Genomic DNA, 22,354 nt, shown 5'->3' on the forward strand with positions numbered 1-22,354 from the left:
CGATGTACTCCCATAATCGTGTTGGAGCACAGTTGCACCACAACGTCAACCGGAACTCCTCGTGCTCTTCATCGGTGACCATTTCTCTTTCCTCCTTTCTTCTGAAGGAAGTCACTGGCGGGCACGACCGTGTGTTCATGGCGCATAATGTTATGCCCACGTCTGGCCCGAGGGGGCAGTCGGCTCGCCCGCGAGTAGCCACGTTTTCGGGTCACTCCCTCCAGTCGCGCGCGCGAAAGAGAGAAAGAGAGAGAGAGAGAGAGAGAGAGAGAGAGAGAGAGAGAGAGAGAGAAATCTGCGGTAGTCAGACAAGTGAATTCATACTCGTACATCACATCGTACATCACACACGTGCGACTCGACGACGCAGTGGTAGCGTTCGCAACTGCTGTTACAACGGTCCGAGTTCGAATCCCGCCCAGGGCTGAAATAATTTCAGTATCGCTGCGCTGCCAGTCGTTTCTCCAACTAACGTGGGCGGGGAGTTGTGTGTGTGTGTGTGTGTGTGTGTGTGTGTGTGTGTGTGTGTGTGTGTGTGTGTGTGTGTATAAGGTCACAGCATTACCCATACATCGATCATACATGGGCTCTCTTTCGGGTTGGGTAAAAACTTTTGATCACGAGTACAACACGTGATCCAAGACCATAGTGGATCACACACACAGTGTATGAGAGTGTTCTATACGCTCCCAGTCCTAGACTATTAATAGGTATAATTTACTTGCGGTCTTCGAGAAGGCTCGCTGCTGAGGGAAAGCTGCATTGAGCGTAATGACAGCACGCCACCCCGACCCCTCCCGCCCGCCCCATCCTGCCCACAGGCCTCTGCAGAGCAAGTGCAGTTCTTGGCTCAGACGTCGGCCCAACAGGAAGATGTCAGCAAACCTTGTGGCCACTCGTGGGCAGCCCCCACGTCGCCCAGAGACAACACTGAGCCCCCTCGTGTCCCCTCGAAGGTGAGAGCCAGAGCTCCGCCCACCCTGTCGCCAGAGACCTCACTAAAGGAATTTGGCATCTGGCGCCACAAGTACTAGGATTCTACTGCCGCCATTATACGGAGTCGCATACTCTTCCACAGAAGAAACAGCAGCAGCAGCAGCAGCAGAAGTTCGCTATTCTCAGCAATTTACTCAATGACGAGGTCTTCTTCCCGACTCATACCATCGTGGGTAAAACGCGATTCTTCCCCCGCCCGCCACAGACATCCTGCAGAAACGAAAAGGATGTCTGAAAGAACAACGCCACGAGTCCGCGCAATATCTTTAGTTGACGAACTGTGGAAGAGGAAGTGGTGTGTCGCTCGAGATCTACTACTGTCAACTCGAACAGCTGACATGCAAGGCCGACCTCTACAATGGTGATAATTGGCCGCTTACACGGCTCAGTCGCGAGATAAGTGTAGTTTTACGAGAGGAGAACACAGCACAACACTTCTACTTCAGCTCCACCTCGCCACTCGACTTTGTGAAACCTGTTTGTACCGAACAAGTTGCGAACAAGATGATGACCACTCTCCCAAGTGAGTTCAGTCGACCGCTCATATACCCAACTACAAGATGAATCGTTCAGACCGAAGTCATCGACAAGGTAGGCTGCCTCAACAGCGCTCAGGTAAAATCCCCTCCGGGTTCACCCCTTTGGGTAGTGATGAACTTTACTCAACCACAAGCATAAGATGCAAGCCATGTGCCATGAGGAGCCGTTCTAATGTGCTCTCGCCACCCATGACCAGTCCACAGCCCAGCTTAGAAGATCAACGAGTAGCGAAGAGTGCTACCGTGCCTGGCATATAAACCAATGCATGGGCCTTCGATACGTGTTATGTCGCTTCCCTCATCCGCGGCATCCACTACTCCAATGTGAGTGGCTTTTGGTGGTACTGCAGGGACTCCCCGCTTTACTCTGAAACAACGGCAGCGTCAACAAGCTCTGGATGTCATCCTCAACTCCCAATCTAGACTCACAGTTCCAAAGACATGCCATCACACCGACGCACGCCAAAGTGTCTTACGGCGACGCCATCTTCGACACTTGAATCAAGGCAGCGTCTCACCTGTCCCGTCTTGTGTTGCCGTGTACCACTCTGTTTCCGCGCCATTCCTGCAAACTCGCCGTCCCAGCTGCCAAAGGAAAGGATAATTGGCAATGCCAGCCGTGTGCAGCCAACGAACTATTTGGCACCACGACTGAACCAAAACCACTTCGACGTTCCCCCTACGCCTCGGAAGCCTCTAACTTCCGTCTGGCATCCCACTATCCTGGGTCGCGTCAAAAGATCGTCCTGATCATCTAAAGGCGAAATGGTCTGACGTCCATCGACACAAGGGTTATCGAAGGACAAGTGAAGCTTTGTAAGAGACGAGTGGAAAACTCATAAGAATTCATCTCAAGGGAGATGTAAAACCCTACGCTTTCTATTCTGTAAGATGGATCTTACACGTTGTGCAAGAGGACACAAGAGAAGGTGTTCAACGCAATGGTGAATGAAGCCTGTTAGTGACACCTCTGACAGTGCAATGTCACCACTTAGTAAAGGTCCCAATGTCGAAAGGTCGAGTGCGTGTCACCATCGACACATCGAAATTGAACCGCTAAACTCTACGACCCCCAATCCAGCCATCGGTGTGTCATCAGCATCGAGCGCGGGGACAGGTAATGCTCCATCGTCGACACCATATAAGGATACTGAGATATCCCTCTAATCAAGCCAGACCGACCACTACCTGGCCATATTCATCACCTCTCATGGACGGCAGTCTTCCGCTGCGGTCCGAGAGATTTTGTCTCCGCTGCGGTCCGAGAGATCTTGTCTCCGCTGCGGTCCGAGAGATCTTGTCTCCGCTGCGTAAGAATACAGCTGACGAAGAGGCGAGGATCTAGCACGGCGGATCTCCAAACTTACAGAGACGTCGACGAAAACCTCATCTGGGACGACGAAGACAAAACTCATCTGCCAGGCATGGCCATCATCTTGAACAGGAGTCGAAGACATCGCATCAGCCTCAGTGTTCTTGGAGAATAAGAACCATTTGAGAACAAAACTTTTCTTGAATGTACAACGTTTTATACTCTGCTTAGGAGCTGTCGAAGACGGCGTCGCCGCAGGACGCTGGAGCGTGTGTCGAGATAGTCTTCATCCTCAGATGGAGTTTAAATAGCCCAAGCAATTGTCAGCTGTTCAAACTTCCCGGAGCGTCAGTAAGGAGAACAACATGAAAGGGGGGCGGTAAGGAGTACTTCCTCAAACAGGAAAGGGAAATGACCCCTTACGCACCCTTCTCCATGAAGACATTCGCCTACGCTGCCAAATACCACATCACCAGTATCCCCCACTTCTGAGGCAGTCTTTCCAAGATACAACTTTATACTTAGTTTTGGCAACCTTCGCGCCTTCTATTATTCTACCCAATGATCAAGTTCAACTCATCCTAACCTGAACAAAACCTATAGATGGCATTATCGTAGTGGAGGAATTCATTGTGGAAGACTTAAATGATTCTTGGCTCATTTACTCTCTTCATTCCTCTGTTTTTTTTTCTTCAGCAGGCACCCATTTTTCAACTGTAGGTGCGCCCACTCTTAGCCACAATGCCGGCAAGTGTCTTTTTTCCCGAAGAAGCTCCTTTAGTCCAACCCAGTTCTTCTTCAAACAGCCGCGCCTTCTCATGCAGAAGCACTTTCCTTCTACAGTGAGGCTTTTCAGCAACAAAAGCACTCTCAACAATCATTCCCCTCCCCGTAGAAGGTGCCTATCTTCAATGGGCACCATTTAGACACCAGCCCTCTCACCAGCAGATCCCCTCCTCCTCTCTCTCTCACACACACACACACACACACACACACACACACACACACACATACACACCTCCACGCGCTCCATGTCCGATCACCCCCTCCCCCCCCCCAGCTTCCAAGCGTGGTACTCAATCTCCGTCAGAAGCAAGACTACTTAATATGCGGCTTGAGGTAAGGAAGCGGCCGCAGCTTCTCATCAAATTTCATAACGCAATAGAAAACGGAGAGGGGGCTGGCCGAGGAGGAGGAGGAGAAGTGGAACGCGGCCGAACATGATCTCGGAAGTCTGGAGGGAAGCGGGAGTAGAAGACTTCGGGGGGAGAAGTGCCGACAGGAATTCTGAAGAAGAGAGAGCGTGGGAAGGGGGGTGGGGGCTGAAGGTGAAGACAACAGGAGAGAGAGAGAGAGAGAGAGAGAGAGAGAGAGAGAGAGAGAGAGAACGGATAACGAAAAGAGAAAGTATGGGTGACGCTAAAGGTAAAGAAAACGGAACAACAAACAAAGGAATGGAAAAACAAAGATAGACATTTTTCCAAGTCTTGACCGATGACGTCCATAGAAGATGGCACACGAAATGGCGGGCGATGGAAAGACCCCCCCCCCCGGGAGAAAATACAAATGCTTTCTGATACGAAGAAAGAATGTGCGCGCAGTTGAACGCATGAAAAAATACTCAAGAAATAAGACCGCACAGAAAGGGAACAAGAACAGGGAGCACAAAATACGTGGTCAACAGACACTAGAGGCTTAAGGGTAGAATTGAGGTTGAGATGATACTGCAGGATGGAAAAAAGAGACAGTGGTGTAAGGAGTTGAGGAGGAGATATAGGATGTTGAAGAGGAAGAATGAAGAGAAGAAGAGAAAGCGAAGGAAGAGGAAGAGGAGGACTGAAGAGGAAATGGAGGCGGAGGAAAAAAAGGGAGAGGAAGAAGAGGAATAAAGGGACAGAATACCGGAGAAGGAAATGAAATAGGGATAGTAAGAGAAGGCGTACGAAGAGAAGGGAGAGGAGGAACCTAAAGAGAAGAAAAGAAGGAAGATGAGAACAAGAAGAAGGACGAGGAGTAAGAAGACGAAGAGGACTTAGAGTAGGACAAGGAGGAGATATACGAGGAGAAAGAGGAGGAGGAGGAAGAGAGAGAGGAATACGAGAAGTAGGGGGATGAGGAATAGAAGGAGGAGAATGAAGAGGAACTGGAAAATGTGGAGAAGGAGGAACAAGAAGAGGGTGACATGGACGAGGATGACGGGGTGGGGGGGGGGCACAGGAAGAGTCGGAAGAAGAGAAAGAGAAAGTAGAGAGAACGATGGGAAAGTTTGGGCCTAGGAACACGGGACTGTGAAGCCCAAGATAAAGGGCTTTGCGGCTTAGAAAACGGCCCCCCGAGATCCTCCTCCTCTTCCTTCTTCTTCTTCTTCTCCTCCTCCTCCTTCTCCTCCACGATTTGCGGAAAACGGAGCTCGTTTAGAGGAACTACAAAGGCCAAAGTGATCAGTGGGCAATCGTGGAGAAATGAACGAGTCCAAAAACTGGGCCTAGAGTAGGGAACACAGGAAGAGGAAAAATGGGGGGTGGGAGGGGTAAGAACCAAGGAAGACGACAGGAGGAGAAGGGGGAACGGAAGGAAGACGAGGGGGGAGGAGAAGAAGGAGGAGGAAGAGGAGGAGGAAGTGGGAGGGAGAAAGCATAGAACCAGTAGGTTAAAGAAAAGGAGAAAGAAGAGGAGGAGGAGAAAGGAGAGGAGAAAGAGGAGGAGGAGAAAGAAGAGAAATAGGAGTAAAAGGAGGAGGAAAAAGAGAAAGTGAAAGAGAAGATGACACTGGAGAAAGAGAAGCAGGGAGTAGGAGGAGAAGGAGGAGAAGGAAGAGAAGAAGGAGGAGGAGGAGGAGGAGAAGGAAGAGAAGAAGAAGGAGGAGGAGGAGGAGGAGAAGGAAGAGAAGAAGGAGGAGGAGGAGGAGGAAAAAGAGGAGGTGAAAGAGAAGATGGCGCTGGAGGAAGAGAAGCAGGGAGTAGGAAAATGAGGAGAAAAACAGGAGAAAGAGGAGGAGGAGGAGGAGGAGGAGGAAGAGGGTTAAGAGGAGAAAGTGAAGAAGGAAGAGGAGGAAGACTTGAAGGGAAAATTGAAAAAAAGAAGAGAAGCAGGATACGAAAGGAAAAAATTGTGAATGAAGGAGATGGATAAAAACGGCAAGAGGAGGAGGAGGAGGAGGAGGAGGGACACAACAGGGGAGACGAGCGAGAACGGGGAACAAAGAGAGAGAGAAAGAGTGAGACTGAATCGGGGAGAAGGAGGAAGAGACCGGGAGAGAAAAGGGAGAAGTGCAGACAGCAGCCAAAGAATGCTCCCATGGGAACTGAAGGAGAAGAGGGGGAGTAGACGGGAAAGAACGATGAAGGGAGAGAGAGAGAGAGAGAGGGAGAGCGAGTAAGCGGCGTGGGGAAGAGAAGAGAATTAAGGGAGAGAGGGGGAGGGAGAGGGAGAGGGGGAGGGAGAGAGGGAGAGAAGGACAGAGAGAGAGAGAGAGAGAGAGAGAGAGAGAGAGAGAGAGAGAGAGAGAGAGTGAGAGAAAGAGAGAGAGAGTGTGATGATTTATAATTTCAGTATCCTCTTCTAAACCCTACTTATTCTCTTGTATCATTTCCATCTACAAATTTACTAAAGTTGTATATAAAAATGCTGGGAAACATCTATTCAATAACAACCGTAACTGGTCGGTAACTACTATGGATGGTCTCTCTCGTCTCTTTTCTTGTAGACTAAAATAACTACAGAATAGCACCATGACTAAAAAATGCTTTATTGACGCACGTGCTGCTGGGCATATAACTGATCTAAACTCTAATGAACATCTTTCTCTATGCCATTCAGAAAACCTATCGATATGTCATCTTCCCCAGGTACTTTTCTTCGCTTCTTTCTATCTTTGAGTAAATGTTACTTCTTTATTGTAGCTTCTGGTATACCACTACACTATCGTTTACAAACGAAGAAGAGACACGTCACCGTCTTGAAGGGGTTCGGGGGCGGCGGCGGCGGCTGCAGGTTGCATCCCTCTTCTTCGTTCCGACGCCACGCGATTTCAGCCCTTCCGAAGACTTGTAAAACTTTCCTCCGGTTTCTTTCGGTCCGTCCTCCCTTCGCTCCCACTTTCCTTCTTTATTTCCTCTCCTTCTTTATTTGCCTTACGAAGAGAGGCTTAGGGACCTAAACTTACACTCTCTGGAAAGACGTAGAGTGCGGGGTGATCTAATAGAAGTGTTCAAGTGGATCAAAGGCTATAACAAGGGTGAAGCAAACAAGGTCATTATAATAAAACAACAGGGCAGGACTCGCAGTAATGGGTATAAACTGGACAAATTTAGATTTAAGAAGGAAATAGGCAAGAATTGGTTTACTAATAGGGTGGTCGATGAATGGAATAAACTTAGTAACCATGTAGTAAGCGCTGAAACTATCAGTTGTTTTAAAAAACGATTAGACAACTTTATGGATGGGGATGACAGGTGGTGATGGATACGGAGCTGCCTAGTGTAGGCCTTATGGTCTCTTGCAGTCTCACTTTATTCATATGTTCATATGTTCCTCATTGATTTTTTTTTCTTTGTTTCCATTTACAGTCACTCAAACCAGGAGCCACTGTGGCGCACCAGGTCTTGATCCTGTTGCATGATTACAGCGTCTAGAGGTTCAGCCCCAGCTGATCAACACTGGTGAGTGACTGCCACTTGCCCAGGCTATCTGAACATGCGGGACAAAGGTCACGGCTTTGGGTAAGCACCTCCTCCTGTAATTATATTATTTTAAGCCAGAGGATTCAGGTCAGTGACAGGTCAACAGGTCAACGTCGGGTCAGTCTTGGGTCAAATCTCTTTCTACCCGTAACTACGAGACCTGCCTATTCGAGGCCAGAGGGAGATTTCTCTCGTGGTAAACAATTAGTGGCAACAACTCAACTGTTGCATCAATTTGGCGAGTTTCGTCAATTTGGGAGAGTTCTGTCCACCAGAGAATTGATTCGCCCAGCGTACACAACGGCCCTGATGTCATCCATCAACCAAGTATTTTTCTATTCTATCTTATTTCATCTATTTATCTATGCGGCCACAATCTCTACATGAGGGCCATCTTTCCAAAGTACCTTGATTTCATGACCTGCGCAAACAACACTATTTCTTTCGTTGTCATCACTGACACCTTTAAACGTCTGTGGACACCATCTACTACTACCTATCACCATCACCTCCCGTTCTGCACCTTTCACTGCTATGACCCATCACCTTGATAGGACGTTACGCCTCCGCCTATCTTGTGTCTTGATTTTAATATGGTTGACGTCGTCGTCAGGTGATTTTATTTAGCTCAGGGTTCGTCACTTTGGCCGATGTGTTAAAGCTACATTAACCTCTTCACTAGATGACATGTCTCACCAGACGATTTTATTCAATTTTTTTGTTGCTATGACGTCATTTGTTTTTTTAGATGGATGGCGCCAGGCGATTTCATTCAGCTTAGAAGGTGTGACCATTGCAAAGGAGTTCATGATACTCAAACTGGTGACGTATTTGATGGCAGTGACAGGGGCACTGTGTCACCACTTCTGGCACTGTCCGTTCTTGCCGTTCACTATCTGTTCTAGCACGGGCATTGTCTACGTATGCCTATCACCACATGTTCTAGTACTGGCACTGTTCACTGGCGCAACTTACCATCTGTTTTGGCAGTGACACTGGTCATTAGTGGCACCACCTGTTCTAGCACTGGTTCTGTTCATTAACGACAAATAACCACCTGTTGTGTTACTGACCACTGGCACTGCTCACCACCTGTTTTGGCAGTGGCACTGTCCGTGAATGACATTCACCGCCTATTTTAACACAACCCTTGTCCACTGGCGCCAATCGCCAAATGTTCTGTCACTGCCCTTTGGCGCCAGGAACCACTTGTTCCGACGCTGACCCTGCCCACTAGTTACAATCACCAGGTTCTCCCTAGCATTTAAGAAGGAAATAGGCAAGAATTGGTTTACCAAAAGGGTGGTCAACGAATGGAATCGACTTAGTAACCATGTTGTAGTGAGCGCTGAAACTATCGGTTGTTTTAAGAAACTGTCAGACAACTTTATGGATGGGGATGACAGGTGGTCGTGGACTTGGAACTGCCTTGTGTAGGCCTTATGGTCTCTTGGAGTCTCCTTGATTCTCATGTTCTATCGTCTTTATGGTTGTGTAGTACTCCTCTTCAAGACACTACCACTGGTAAAATCCACCCAGTATCACTAACGAGTAACACGAAGTGTAGGGTCAGTGAAATCTCTCGACTACACTAACTTGTTTCAGTGTTCAAAAGCCCGAAGGGATCAGACACTAATGCCGCTATGCAACTCCCAATTCTCGATCTAAGCCGTTAGGTTATTCAGTCTTTAATTGCACGAATCTGTTCAGTTACTGCGGTCAACCAAAATAGCGTTTCATAATACATCTGACTATGTGACAAGAATATTCTCTGATCTGAACGCTCACATACACACGCACACATAGATTAGTCGTCTCATGTCAAATACGACAGCTCACCTTTCACCACTGTTTGCTTGCATTTATCATTCAGAAAACATTTTATTCATTTCAATGTACTCCTTTTAAGTCTGCCTACACCTTCCAGCTTCCATGTTCATATTTTGTGCCGTATCCTGTCGAGGGCCTTTTCCTGGTCTGTGTTGGTTACGCACCACTTTCCTTTCCTGGGCCGAATCGATTGTCAGGATGTCCTTCCCCAGCTAGTCACTCACCCATCTATCTTTTATTCATTTTTTGTTCTTTTGCGTATTCTGGCGGCGGCAGCCGTACAAATGTGCGGATCAAGGACACCGGTCTACAGTTCAGTGAATCCTTCCTTCACCTCTCGTGAATACTGTTCCACATTGGTAGATTTTCATGCCCGTGGCACTTTCCCCTCTTCCTGAAAACATGCAGTCTGTTGGTTTGTTTTATTCGCTAGTTGTTCTCTACATCCTTTCGCCGCCCAGTACGAGATCCCGTCTGGCTCCCAATCCTTTCTCATTTCCAGGTTCTCGAGAAGTTTAATCAGTTCACGTATTTCCATTTCTAAAGTTACTTAACACGTCTTCCTTTACTTCGATATTCTCTCCCTTAAAACTCCCTTCCTTGGCGAATATTAGTTGGAATTTGTCATTATTATAATTATAATTTCATAGACTATCTCTTAAGTTTACAACTTGGACATTCCTTCCCTGTGCTTCAGCTGACCATAAAAAAGTCGAACAACTTAGTTTCCTTTTTATACTTGCTAATACCACCCTTTTTAAAGTTCTTTTCCTACTGTCTTCTAAATACATTAATTTCTATTCCTTTCTATATTTTTCTTGTCTTTTTCATTTTTGTCACCACCCCCTGTATCTTATTTTCTATATTTATTATTATTATTATTATTATTAGTGGTAGTAGTAGTAGTAGTAGAAGTAATATTGCTTTGTTATTATGCACCTTTTATTAGTCCAATATCTTTTTCCGTGATTCTCTCCCACTCACCGTTGGCACGTACATTCCACCTCTTCGATATAAGATATCAAGGGGATTCCCCACCTCCTCTTCTTTATTTCTTTCATTTTATTGAACTCCCTCCAACTCTCACTTCAAAGTACTTTCCCAGTTCTGCATAGTTAGTGTTTTCATAGTTGCGTCATCTTTTTCTGCACGTTTCTTCTCTTATTTCTCTTTTCGCCATTTTCAGTCGAAATTTAAGGACCACATGATCCTTTTCACATTTCGGGCTCTGATTTTTATCACCTCAGGTTCTTTTGGCAAGATCAATTCCAGTTTTGCAGGTGTATCTTCGCCTCTGTATCGTGTGTGTGTGTGTGTGTGTGTGTGTGTGTGTGTGTGTGTGTGTGTGTGTGTGTGTGTGTGTGTTGTGTGTGTGTGTGTGAACGCAAGCGCGGGTTATACAGTCTACGTATTTCTTGAACGGTGTAAAGGCCCTTGAAGTCATGTTTTCGCCCCGAAAGGGAGATTTTTTTTTCTGCACCGTCGGCGGATGTCGATGCAGCTTCAAAGGTGTTGTCTGCACAAAGATCTCCGAACTCTGCTCAAAGATACGAGTCCATGGTGGTGGTAGGCAGTGGGCGGAGGGAGGAGAGGAGGAGGAGGGAGAGGGAGAGGAAGAAGGGGAGGAGGACGAGAGAGTAGGACGGATAAGAAGGGGAGAGGGGGGAAAGGAAGAAGAGGTCCAAGAAATTAGGTAAGGCGGAACGAGTGGACAAAAAGGACTGGGTGGGAGTTGAGCCAAAGATGGAAATGGAGGGGAGAGGAAGGGAGATGGAGGAAGGGGAGAAAAGATTAAGGGAATAGGGGAGAGGGGAAAGGGTCGAAACATGTGAACAAAGACGTTGTAAACTACCAACAGATTCAGAATGTGAATGCTCGAACGCTAACAACCACACGTAAAGCACGACACACGTTGTAAATTATCCTTCATTGCCAGTCGTCTGCACAAATACCAAGTTTTGCGTTATTGATGGTTCATTTATGTAAACCCAATGTGTTGAGAACAATGTAGACATATCTTGTGCTTAATTTCTGCGACAACAGCAAAAAAGAATAGATTAATCTCAATGTAACATCAAAAACCGTTCAAGTTTCTCATTTAGAACTGAAGTACATCGCCCGTGCTTCTTTTCTCAGGTTTTTGAATTCAAGAACAATTCTAATTCCTTTTCTATTCACCGGATTTTTTTTTCTTCGCATTTCTCTTCCCTTTGAGATTTTGTTTTATTTTCTATCTCTCCCACTCTCTCTCCCCCTTCTCTCTCTCTCTCTTTCTCTCTCTCTCTCTCTCCCCTCTCTCTAATTCACCATTTCCTTTTATTTTTCTTATTTGCGTTTCCTTACTTTTTCTTTTTTTCCTCAAGAAATGGACCAACGGCGACGACGCCCGCCAATGGCGCGCATACAACAGGATGGAAGTCCAAGGGGCTCGTCTCCCAGCTGCCCGTCTCCCAAAGGTCAGCATCTCCATCCGAAGGCGCAGGCTAAACTGTCCTCTGGCCTGGCCGCAGATGTGACAGTAACTATTTTGAACATTGAAACAATTTCTTGTCTTTTTAATGGTGGACGGGGCATCAGCACAACATTTGTTTACTGTACACAAAAACCACAGCCTGTCAAATGAGTGGAGAGGACAGGAGTCACACTCTGAGCTCTAAGGAGCAACTGACAAAACTGAAACTCGTAGGGAGGAAATGTCCAAACATGTCGTGTTTCTTCATATTGATTCATTTGTGTAGTATTACGTTTTCAGGAAGAAGCTATTGATCTCCACAATGAAAAGAGATGTGTGTTTTCTATTTTCCTGATCCCGCATGCTCCATAAAACACAGGTGAATATTCTAAACGTAATGATACGTGAATCATGCTCGAAAAAAATGATTGAGAACATTTGAAAATATATTTGGAATCAGCTGGCAAAAATACTTGAATAACAAATATCAACTTCCACGAGCCAAAATTGGTGGAGACCTGTGTCATCAGTATGGTTAATATTTATATCATATTGTTATCATATTACTATAATTATGGCTACATTATTATTATTATATTATTGTCATTATCATCATAATCATTATCATTACTCCTATCATTAACATGCAGGAAATGAAATCAGGTTTTCCTTCTTTATATTTCTTCTTCTTCCGAATTAAATCTTATTTCTTTTCCTTTCTAGAAATTCTTGTTTTTACTCCTCAGAGTACAGAGATCGTCAAGTTGAACGAGGACAGAAGGAGGCCAGGTGATCCTCCGCAATTGGATTTAGAAAAGGTGCTGCAGAAAAGAAAATGTTATCGTCAAGAGCGGAAAAGAAAGAGGAGGTGGAGGAGGAGGAGGAGTAAAAGGAGGAGAAGGGCGAGTAGGAGTTGAATATAATGTTAATGGTGGGAAAGGGGAAGAAGAGGAGGAAAAGAAGGAAGAGGAGAAGGACTACGAGGAGCAGGAGAAGAAGAGGAAAGGTGGTGAAGATGATGATGATGATGATGGTGAGGAGGAAGAAGAGGTGGTCGAAAAAGAAGAAGAAGAGGAGGAGGAGGAGGAGGAGGAGTGTATGCAAGTGTGTGTGTTGGTGTGCGTCTCCTTGGGAGCGTAATTAAGTGTGTAATTCAGGCATTCGGACGCCGCTTCCAACGCTCGAGAACCTCTACAAAGACTCGCTCTGACAGATAAAAAGGTCTCATTAAGATCTTTAGCTACCCAAGGGACCCTCTTTCCCCCCTCCTCCTCCTCCTCTTTCTCCTCCTTCCACGAAGACGGTGGTGGCATGTGGTGTTATCATTCCACGAAGGCGTCATTCCCTCAGCGCAACAAGATGGCCTGGCGTCACTTCGCACAAACTTGCAAAGCGCTACATCTCGACACAGAATCAGCCCCTGCGTAACGAATCCAGACGATTTCATTCATTTGAGGGGGTGGGGAGGGCGAGGGTCCTTGCGCTCAAGAGGTTGAGATCAACTTTAATTATACTTTTCATTGATTGGGAGAGAGAGAGAGCTTTGCGTGTGGGCACAGCACCCAGAGCTGCCACTGAGAAGGAAGAGGTCAAGGGCAACAGAAGGTCAACCTGGGTCGACAAGAAGTGGGGGCGGTCCAGAAAAAGAAAAAATAATAGCAAAATGAATAAGCAAATACATAAATAGACAAATAGATAAACACAAAGAAACAGAGAGGTACGAATAGAAAAAGATAAAAAAAAAAAAAAAAAAAAAAACAAAAAAAAAAAAAAAAAAAAAAAAAAAAAAAACTCTTGTTGTCGATGAAGAAGCCCCTTTCCGATGGACTGTGGAGAATCAGTCAGTGCACATGACACGGCCCTTTTATACTGAATACGCCTGGAGTCTACTTCTGTGACGGAGAACATAAGATTTAAGAGAAATATGAATAATAAACTTTTACCTCTTTAAAGAAAATTCTCGCCCTGTGTTAAATCATGCAAAGATAATCATATAATCATATAGACACTTGACACATCATTCCTTAGTGCATTTAAATGTATGAATACATCTAATAGTGATCAAATAAAGACCTACGAATCATTACGCATAAATCACATCTCATCTGAAGTTACTTGAATGACTACACACTGAGAGAAAATTTCTGTGGTCGAGGACATGAGCTAACAAAGATTATAAAAGACCCTTTGGGTAGAAAAGAAATAAGAAATGTGATTTCAGCTCGCTCGAAAATATACGAGTTATATCATACATAGTCTAATTGAAAATGTTTCAAACATTTCAATAAACTGGAAAATAATGAAGAGTTCGCTTTTTTCATTTGTATCAGTAAAAATATGAATTTCATAATTTCCTTTAAAAATATCTGAGAATATAAAATTTACAACCAAATTGAACAAACATAACTTGTCTCTCACTTACCTCGAAATCATATCAATAATAATGCCATGAATAAAGGTGACAAAGACTCTTATATGAATGGATCTTTTCACCTTTTTACTTTCAATATTATAAAACGTTTCATTTGTCACTCCTTTGACATTTTTCCATTACCTTAAAAACGCCCAACCCCCTATTATAGACTGAATTTTTGTCACTTCATTGTTATCCTATTCCTTTGAAGTGCCCCTCCTTTGAAGTTCTCATATTTCATATATATATATATTATATATATATATATATATATATATATTTATTTATTTATATACAGTACATATGTGTGTGTGTGTGTGTGTGTGTGTGTGTGTGTGTGTGTGTGTGTTCAGGTGCAAAGAACGTCCACTGGAGTTAAAAGAGAATTTGAGACAACATGAGAGGAGAGGAGCGGAGAGGGGTCCTTAAATTTAGTGGATGGAATGCAAAGAGACGCCAGGAGGAGACGGAAGATCTCATGGAAAAAAAAAATCTCTCCCTTCAAGTGATGAAAGGACTCAAAATCGGAGGGACGACATCAAGGAGAAGTGTTTTGTTGGTAGAAGTGAGGCTCGAAGGAGAAGAGAGGCCAGATGAGGCCAATGGGAACCTCTTGTTGGATAATGACAGCGGCACTAACCAGAGCTGCGTTAGCTGCTGACCTTTCTGCGATGGTAAGCAACAGAGCAGCGTGGAAAGCGACGAGCCATTTTGGTCCATGTCATGAAAAAAAAAGTAAATCGAAGAGAGAAGTTACTGAAAATATGTGCATGACACCAACCAACAGGAAAAACATATAAAAAAAATGTGAACAGACCACTAAAAAAGAAGAAAAATGTGTGTACATTCGAACCGGGATGGTTACGGGAATGCCAGATCATTTAATACGAGGGAACTAAAAACTAAATTCTAAAAATCTAAGAGGAGGTGGAAGCAAGCAAAACTATGAAAAAAATGGGATAAGTACAATATTTGAAAGGGTGCTGGATACATATTACCACAAGAAAAAAGATGAATAAAAGTCAGAGGCAGCGCTGGAGAAAAAAAAAAAAAAAAATGTTGGAAGGCTTAAACACCGCGTGTTGAGAAATTGCAGAAGTGTGTGAATGCAGTAAAACTGGGATGAAGGGCTACAGGAACTGCTGTGTTCGTACATATGTGTGTGTGTGTGTGTGTGTGTGTGTGTATTCACTTGGTCTTTGGTCTTTGGATCACGTGTTGGACTCGTGATCGACAGCTATTTCCCTCCTGGAAGAGAGCTCAGAGCTCGTAGGTCCGATCTATGGGTAATGCTATGACCTTGCACACACACACACACCCAACTCCCCGCCCACGAGAGTTGGAGTAACACCCCTCAGCGCTGCGATACTGATATTATTTCAGCCCCGGGCGAGGATCGAACCCGGACCTCCGTAGTGGCAGGCCAGAGCTCTAACCACAGCGCCATGAGAGGTGTGTGTGTGTGTGTGTGTGTGTGTGTGTGTGTTTGTGTGTGTGTGTGTGTGTGTGTGTGTGTGTGTGTGTGTGTGTGTGTGTGTGTGTGTGTTTGTGTGCGTGTGTGTGTTTGTGCGTGCGTGTTTGTGTGTGCGTTTGTGTGTGTGCGCGCGCGCGTGTTAACTAAAGAAACTACCCACCCTAGCAAAAACAGAAATCATATGATCCCCTCGCTCTTCCTCCTCCCCGTCCCACCCCCCCAAGGAAAAAAAAAGAGAAAGAGAAAAAAACTAATCTCTCGTCTCCAAGGTATCTTCAGCCAAGTCGTCGTGCCTCGCCTCCCAGGAACAGTGGGGCCGTTCCTGATAAAGTCTTCAGTGATCTTGGGTCCCCAGACACTCATTTGTGTGCTCGCACACGCAGCAGCAGAGGACAGAGAATAGAGAAAAGCCGAGCGGAATAGAAAAGAATGGATGAGGAATTGGAGCGGAATGTGGCCACGAGACGGGGGACGACGGGGAAACGACAGAGAGCTCAAGGTGGCCTGGGTAAAGGATGGGCACAGTCAAAGGGACGGCATGAGACTAAAAGTAAGCCAGAAAGGGTTACCCTGGCTGAATAGAGTCACCTGGTGGCGAAAGCGAGAGGACAAAAGGACCAAAGTCGTCATCTCTTTCACTCTGGTCTTATTTTTTTTTTAACTGACTAAAATCATCTGGTGGCCCACAATTGGCTAAAATGGCAAGATTGACTGTCACAAATTTCCAAATTTGCCTTTTTCCAATTAACCAGATGGAGAAGAAGAGCGCAAAAGGAAGTGGAAAGAACTGACGGGTAAAGCAGGGAGAAGGAGAGGAAGGAAGGAAAGAGGAAAGAGGAAGGAAGCTCCACGAAGGAGAAAGTAGGAAATGACGAAGAGTGAGAACAAATACATTAAGATTCGAGAAAAGGCAACAGGAGGTGGGGAGAGAGAAAGAGGAGGAGGAGGAGGAAAGTAGGAGAGGGAGGGAGGAAAGGAGGGAGGGAGGAAAGGAGGGAGGGAGGGAGGAAAGGAGGAAGGGAGGGAGGGAGGGAGGGAGGGAGGGAGGGAGAGAGAGAGAAAGAGAGAGAGTGGGGTAATAATAACTTGTCAAAATATACGAGGCAAAAAGAAAGAAGCATACTATATCATGAAGAAGTCGGGTTGGGGAAGACAAGAAAGAAACTAGAAGAATGAAGAAATAGTGATGGAGTAGGAGATGGTGGGGAAGGAGTAAGAGGAGGACAAGGAGGAAAACGAGGAGGAGGAGGAAGAGATGCTAGGAAGGAAGAGATAGAGCTTTGAGAAGAAAATATCAGGATGAGGAAAGGGAGGAGGAAGAGGACGAGGAGGGGGTGGTGTTAGGAGGAAATAATAGGATAAGGAAGAGAAAAAGGAGGAGGACGAGCAGAAGGAAGAGGAGGTATTAAGAGGAAAGAAGAGGAGGAGGAGGAGGAGAAGGAGACGTAGTTAGGAGGAAAGGTGGTCATAATGATGATAAAGGAGGGAAGAAGAAGTAAGGGGAGCAGCAAGGGGAGGAGGAGGAGGAGGAGGAGGAGGAGGAGGATGAAGAGGAGGAATTGTTGGAGGTAAAAAGTGGGGATGGGGCTTTTGTGTGACGGGGTGGGGGGGGGGTGAGGCTTGGACGCGGCTTGGCCATTCACAGCTTGTGTGATCGACGGCAGAGGCGCACTTATGAGTAAACACAGCTCCCAGAATACAATGGCGGCGTCAGAAAGGGGTGCAGGGGGGTAGGGGGGGAGGATTAAGGGGGGTTAAGGACGTGTCGGGAAGGGGAGGGGTGATAAGGAGAGGTGACTGGGACCTGGCAGGAACGACGCAGAGGGAAGAGTGAGGTTGCGGAAAGGAGAAGGGGAGAGACTGGAAGGACAACGACGATTAGGAGGAAGAGGGAGGGAGGGAGAGAGAGAGAGAGAGAGAGAGAGAGAGAGAGAGAGAGAGAGAGAGAGAGAGAGAGAGAGAGAGAGAGAGAGAGGGAGGGGGGAGTGATGGGGAAGGGAGATGGAAGAGCCGGGAGGACGGGAGATAGGGAAGAAGGGGAGGGAAAGAACCCGGAGGAGAGTGAGAGGAAAAGAAGGAGGAGGAGGAGGAGGAGGAGACAGGGAATGAGAGTTTGAAATGAGAGTGGGAGGAGAGATGTGAGAGAATAAAAACTCGAAAAAAGTGAGAGGCAGGGAAAGGAGAGAGAGAGAGAGAGAGAGAGAGAGAGAGAGAGAGAGAGAGAGAGAGAAAGAGAGGCAGGCAGAATTGAGAATGTACGTTGCTACGGCAACCATGGACAAGGCAATAGTTGGGTTCACTGTGAAGAAAAAGAGCCTGGCTGAGCACACGGTGCCTAAAGGATAGTTTGGATAGTAGGGAACGGTGTCGTTTTCCCCACCCCCTCCTCCTCAATCCCCGCATTTTCCCTTCCTCTATGAGGTTGTTCACTGCCACTGGGAATAATGGGCAGTGAGAGACAAACTCGTGATATTTTGAGCTCGTGCATCGGAGGCAAGTCATTATCGTCTTCAGAAGGAATCTGTGCTTTATACGTGCTCTTCTATATAACCTTGAGTGATTTTATGAGACCTGAACCACCACAGCCTTCATGGTTCAATGCAGGGCCACCAGTCTGGCCCTTGGGGAGACGATACAACCTTTAGTACTTCACCACGGTGACTAAGACTCCTCCTCTAAAGGAGTAAGTGAACTCATCCTTGTAGAACAGAAGAACAAAATTGAACAGTTGTGGTGTCTCCTGGTGCCTGTACCGGACATGTTATGCTTCATTGTGTCACTGTACAATGACACTCAAATCTTATACATAAAAGAAATAGTTCGTGAAATATTAAATCTCATTCCAGACGCATGAATCCAGGAGAGGTTCATTGTAACGATTTTGATCTCGGTAGAATAAACAAACGACCTGTAGTAAGAGCCTGTGTAAAGAATTCAGACTCTCGAGAAGACGCTCTTAGCCCTTGCCCGACCTCGGTGTCCCTGAAGTCGTAGTCAGGTTTGGGCAGTCCAGCACCCTAGCATCTGATGACAGGAGTTTTCCAGCATCCCCTGAGATCTGTTTCATCAGCCTAAGTTAAAAGAGCATTACCCTTGGAAGTCCCCCACCCCACATTGGTGAATAAAATCACCTGGCGTCATCCAACAATGGAAAAAACAAAAAAAACTACCGGCAGGTAAGGGCGTGATTAGAAAATAGCCAATACCCAAGTAAAAATCGATACAACTCTTTAAAAAAAAGTCTAATCATATTTTTGTATGTGATATCCCCCATGTTTTGCTATCGTCAACAGGTGCTGCAGTCCTGCGAGATTTCTTCTGTTTGTTCTTCTTTACTGTGTAGAATGATCCCTCGCACGGCGGGGGGGACTGGCTTCCTACACTTTAATAAAATCTCCTGGCGACAGGAAAAACGAAACACCTAACGACATTACACGTGGTCAGTCTCGGAGCAGGTTCTAACTTCTTAATGGCAAAACAATCATTCTTCCCTAAACTGATCAAAATCGTACATCGACAGCCAGAATAAATATACGAATATACGGACGCGATTTTGTCATCGAACTCATCCGTTTATGATCACCATCCACATGTGGGCCTCTCTTCCGCTCCTGATCCTCCTCTCTGTCAAATTAATTACACGACCCGGAGATGACGCGACAGAGATGGGAGGTCGGCTTTCTCGACATTTGCAGATAGGCGGCGGTGGCGGTGGCGGCGGCGGGGGGAGGGGGTGACCCAGCTAGTACCATGACGATGCTTCATACTCATACATACATACATACATACATGAATACTATATATATCCATGCTTAAAAGTGGCAGTCTGCCGACAAGATTGACTAGATAAACACCATATGAGGACGGAGCCTTTATTTGTACGACGTTTCGCTTATTACAGCTTTTTCAAGTACAAGTTGAGATACAAATGCTTGAGATTAAATAAGGGGAAAGGAGGGAACGGGGAGAGAAAAAGGGGGGGGGAAGGAAGAGGAGGAGGAGGAGGAGGAGGAGGAGGTTGGGGGGATTGGACACTGGGAAAGGATGAGAATGCTGGCCCAAACGTCCGTGAGCGAAATGTCCACAAAGGGTGGTTTAAGTATTTAATATTTTGCTGGCCATGGGTATTAGGGGAATAATGTGAGGAGATATGTTAAACATGCCCCTGTTTTGTTCAATAGTGTTCGTTCCTTGAATGATTGCTGCTTCTAAACACTTCCTGCTTGTACTTGAAAAAGCTGTAATAAGCGAAACGTCGTACAAATAAAGGCTCCGTCCTCATATGGTGTTTATCTAGTCAATATATATCCATACACACATACATATCTGTGTCTATTTACCTAGTCGTATCTTACAGGTAGGGGAGCTACGCTCGTTGTGTCCTGCCTTTGTATCTCGCAGTATCTAACATGCGTGCGTGTGTGTATTCACCTTGGTCTTTGGATCACGTGTTGGACTCGTGATCGACAGCTATATATGTGTGTGTGTGTGTGTGTGTGTGTGTGTGTGTGTGTGTGTGAGAGAGAGAGAGAGAGAGAGAGAGAGATATTACTATCCTGTGGCAACAAGAAGAAAGGTGGGAGGAAATTTGCCTAGGAATGACAGCGTGGGAGCCACCATCACCACCATTTATAACCTTCCCTGCTTTCTTTCCTCTCCTTTATTTTTCCTTGTATTTCTCTCCGTCCTTTTCCCCGCCCCGTTTTTCTTCGTCTGTCTTCCACTTCCTCCTCCAATGATTCCTCATTCTCCTGATTTTGCTCTCATCTTCCTCGTAACGCAGTTCAACGTGATTTTTCTTTTCTTAGGCAACATTTTTTTTTTTGTCAGTTCAGACTGGAAGGATCTTTCCCTCCCATCTGAGTCCCCTTTGGTCTGGAACAATCACCCACCCACCCACCAGCAGTTCCTCCTGTGCAGAACCCATTCCAGATTACCTTTTCCAGGTCGCCGCTGGAACGAGCCCCACCATGCCCCGTTCGCTCGCAAAAGATTCCCCGTTTCTGCTCGAACTCCAGCGAAGAGCATCAGGAGTTCCCACTTCCCCGGATCCTGACGATCTGTTCCTGCCGGACCGGAAGACTTCAGGAACCACCGATTCCCGGTTCCAGAGGGAAAGCAGTGGAGTGCCAGAACTCCGAATTCCCGTTTTCTGTGGGACGATTTTCGGGAATTCTTCGTCCTCGCCACACCGTTCCAGTTCCTTCTGGCTGGAATGAGGAATTTCATGACCAAGTTTTTTTTTCTCCACGCAACACAGAAAGAGGAGCGAAAAATGGGAGTGAATTCCTTCCAGCTTGATCGAGGAAATTTCAGTGCCAAGTCGGTTTTCCCATTCAATAGAAAACGAGAGAGTGAGAGAGAATGAGAGAGAGAGAGAGAAAGAGAGAGAGAGAGAGAGAGAATGAGAGAGAGAGAGAGAAAGAGAGAGAGAGAGAGAGGAGACAGAGAGAGAGAGAGAGAGGAGAGAGAGAGAGAGAGGGGTGGGGGGTGGGACGCCAGGGGGAAACGATTCATTGAGAGCTTGTTTTTCCGAAGACTAAGCCTCACAGATTCGAAGACAAACACTACGGGGAAGCGGCGCCATCAAAACAAAGGTCGGACGGCAAGCGCTCGGGATCAGAGCAGCGAGTGTCAGCCGGAGAGCCAGTTAGTGCTATGATATGGCATTCAGAGCCAGAGAGCCGACTAGTGACAGCCAAGAGGAGGTACTCATCACCAGTGAGTGCCACAGGGAGGAGAGCCAGTTAGTGTTAGAAGACGACATCAAGTGTCAGAAAAGAAGCAGTTCCAGCCAGCCAAGAAAAACAACTCAGAGGGAACGAGTCGTAGTGAGCATCAGTCGTTGCTAGGAACATTTAATTGGTAATACGGAGAACAACGTCTGGAGTCGTCTTGGTTGCGTTTTTGTACGGTATAAATTGTGCAGCAGCATGTCATCGATACTTTAGGGACTATATGGGGCGTCCCTACGGACCAGACCCTCACATTATTTTGTCTATGTTAGAAGAAATCTCTATGCATTGAGAAATGATGCTACTTTATTGTACTTCGACTCTCCCTCCGTTATGTTGTCCCACCCACCTTTTAAAGCTGTCTTATACCACTTCTCTGAGTATGTATTTCCTTTTTCGCCTCTCCCCTGTGGTAGGGGGAAAAGAATACTGCGACCGAGTGTTCCCACTCGGGTCGTACAGGCGGTTACACGGGACAGAGTTTGGGACTATGCATACTGCTCTCTGTAACCTTATGGGTACATTCCTTTGAGAAGTCAATGCATAAGAGGGTCTGGGAGGAGTTTTCCAACCAGAACACAAAATTTGGGTCTTTTAATGTGCGTGGATGTGGAACAGATGAGAGTAAAAGGGAAGAGATAGGCAGTATATTTGTGAGAAGAAAGATTTATTGTTGGCTTTAAGTGAGACTAAGTTGAAAGGGGCAGGTGATTTTGAGTTTGGGAGTGTAGTGGGAAGGGTGTCGGGAGTGAAGAGAGGACGAGGAAGCGAAGGGGTGGCTCTACTAGTACGTGAGGAGATAAGTAAGCGTGTGGTGGGCTGGAAGGAGGTTTCTTCAAGGTTAATATGGATGAAGGTGAAACTGGGAAGGTCGCCCGCCGATTTAGTGAAGCGGCCTTTGTGTGGATGTACTGTGTCTCG

General features: G+C 46.1%; 1 long non-coding RNA gene across 2 annotated transcripts; it reads left to right on the top strand.

Annotated features, from left to right (window-relative positions):
• Window positions 1-872: 872 nt before the first annotated feature.
• Window positions 873-12,679, top strand: LOC143028979 (uncharacterized). 2 transcript variants are annotated; one of them, XR_012966753.1, is made up of 4 exons: window positions 873-1,587; window positions 7,416-7,568; window positions 11,723-11,815; window positions 12,558-12,679. It is a non-coding gene; the product is annotated as an uncharacterized LOC143028979 (long non-coding RNA). The 2 variants fall into 2 exon arrangements; XR_012966752.1 differs by lacking the exon at window positions 12,558-12,679 and having other exon boundaries at window positions 11,723-12,484.
• Window positions 12,680-22,354: the final 9,675 nt, after the last annotated feature.

The sequence above is a fragment of the Oratosquilla oratoria genome, chromosome 10 (assembly GCF_046742065.1).
Source record: "Oratosquilla oratoria isolate Oo_2021 chromosome 10, ASM4674206v1, whole genome shotgun sequence".
In the NCBI taxonomy this organism is placed as follows: domain Eukaryota; kingdom Metazoa; phylum Arthropoda; class Malacostraca; order Stomatopoda; family Squillidae; genus Oratosquilla; species Oratosquilla oratoria.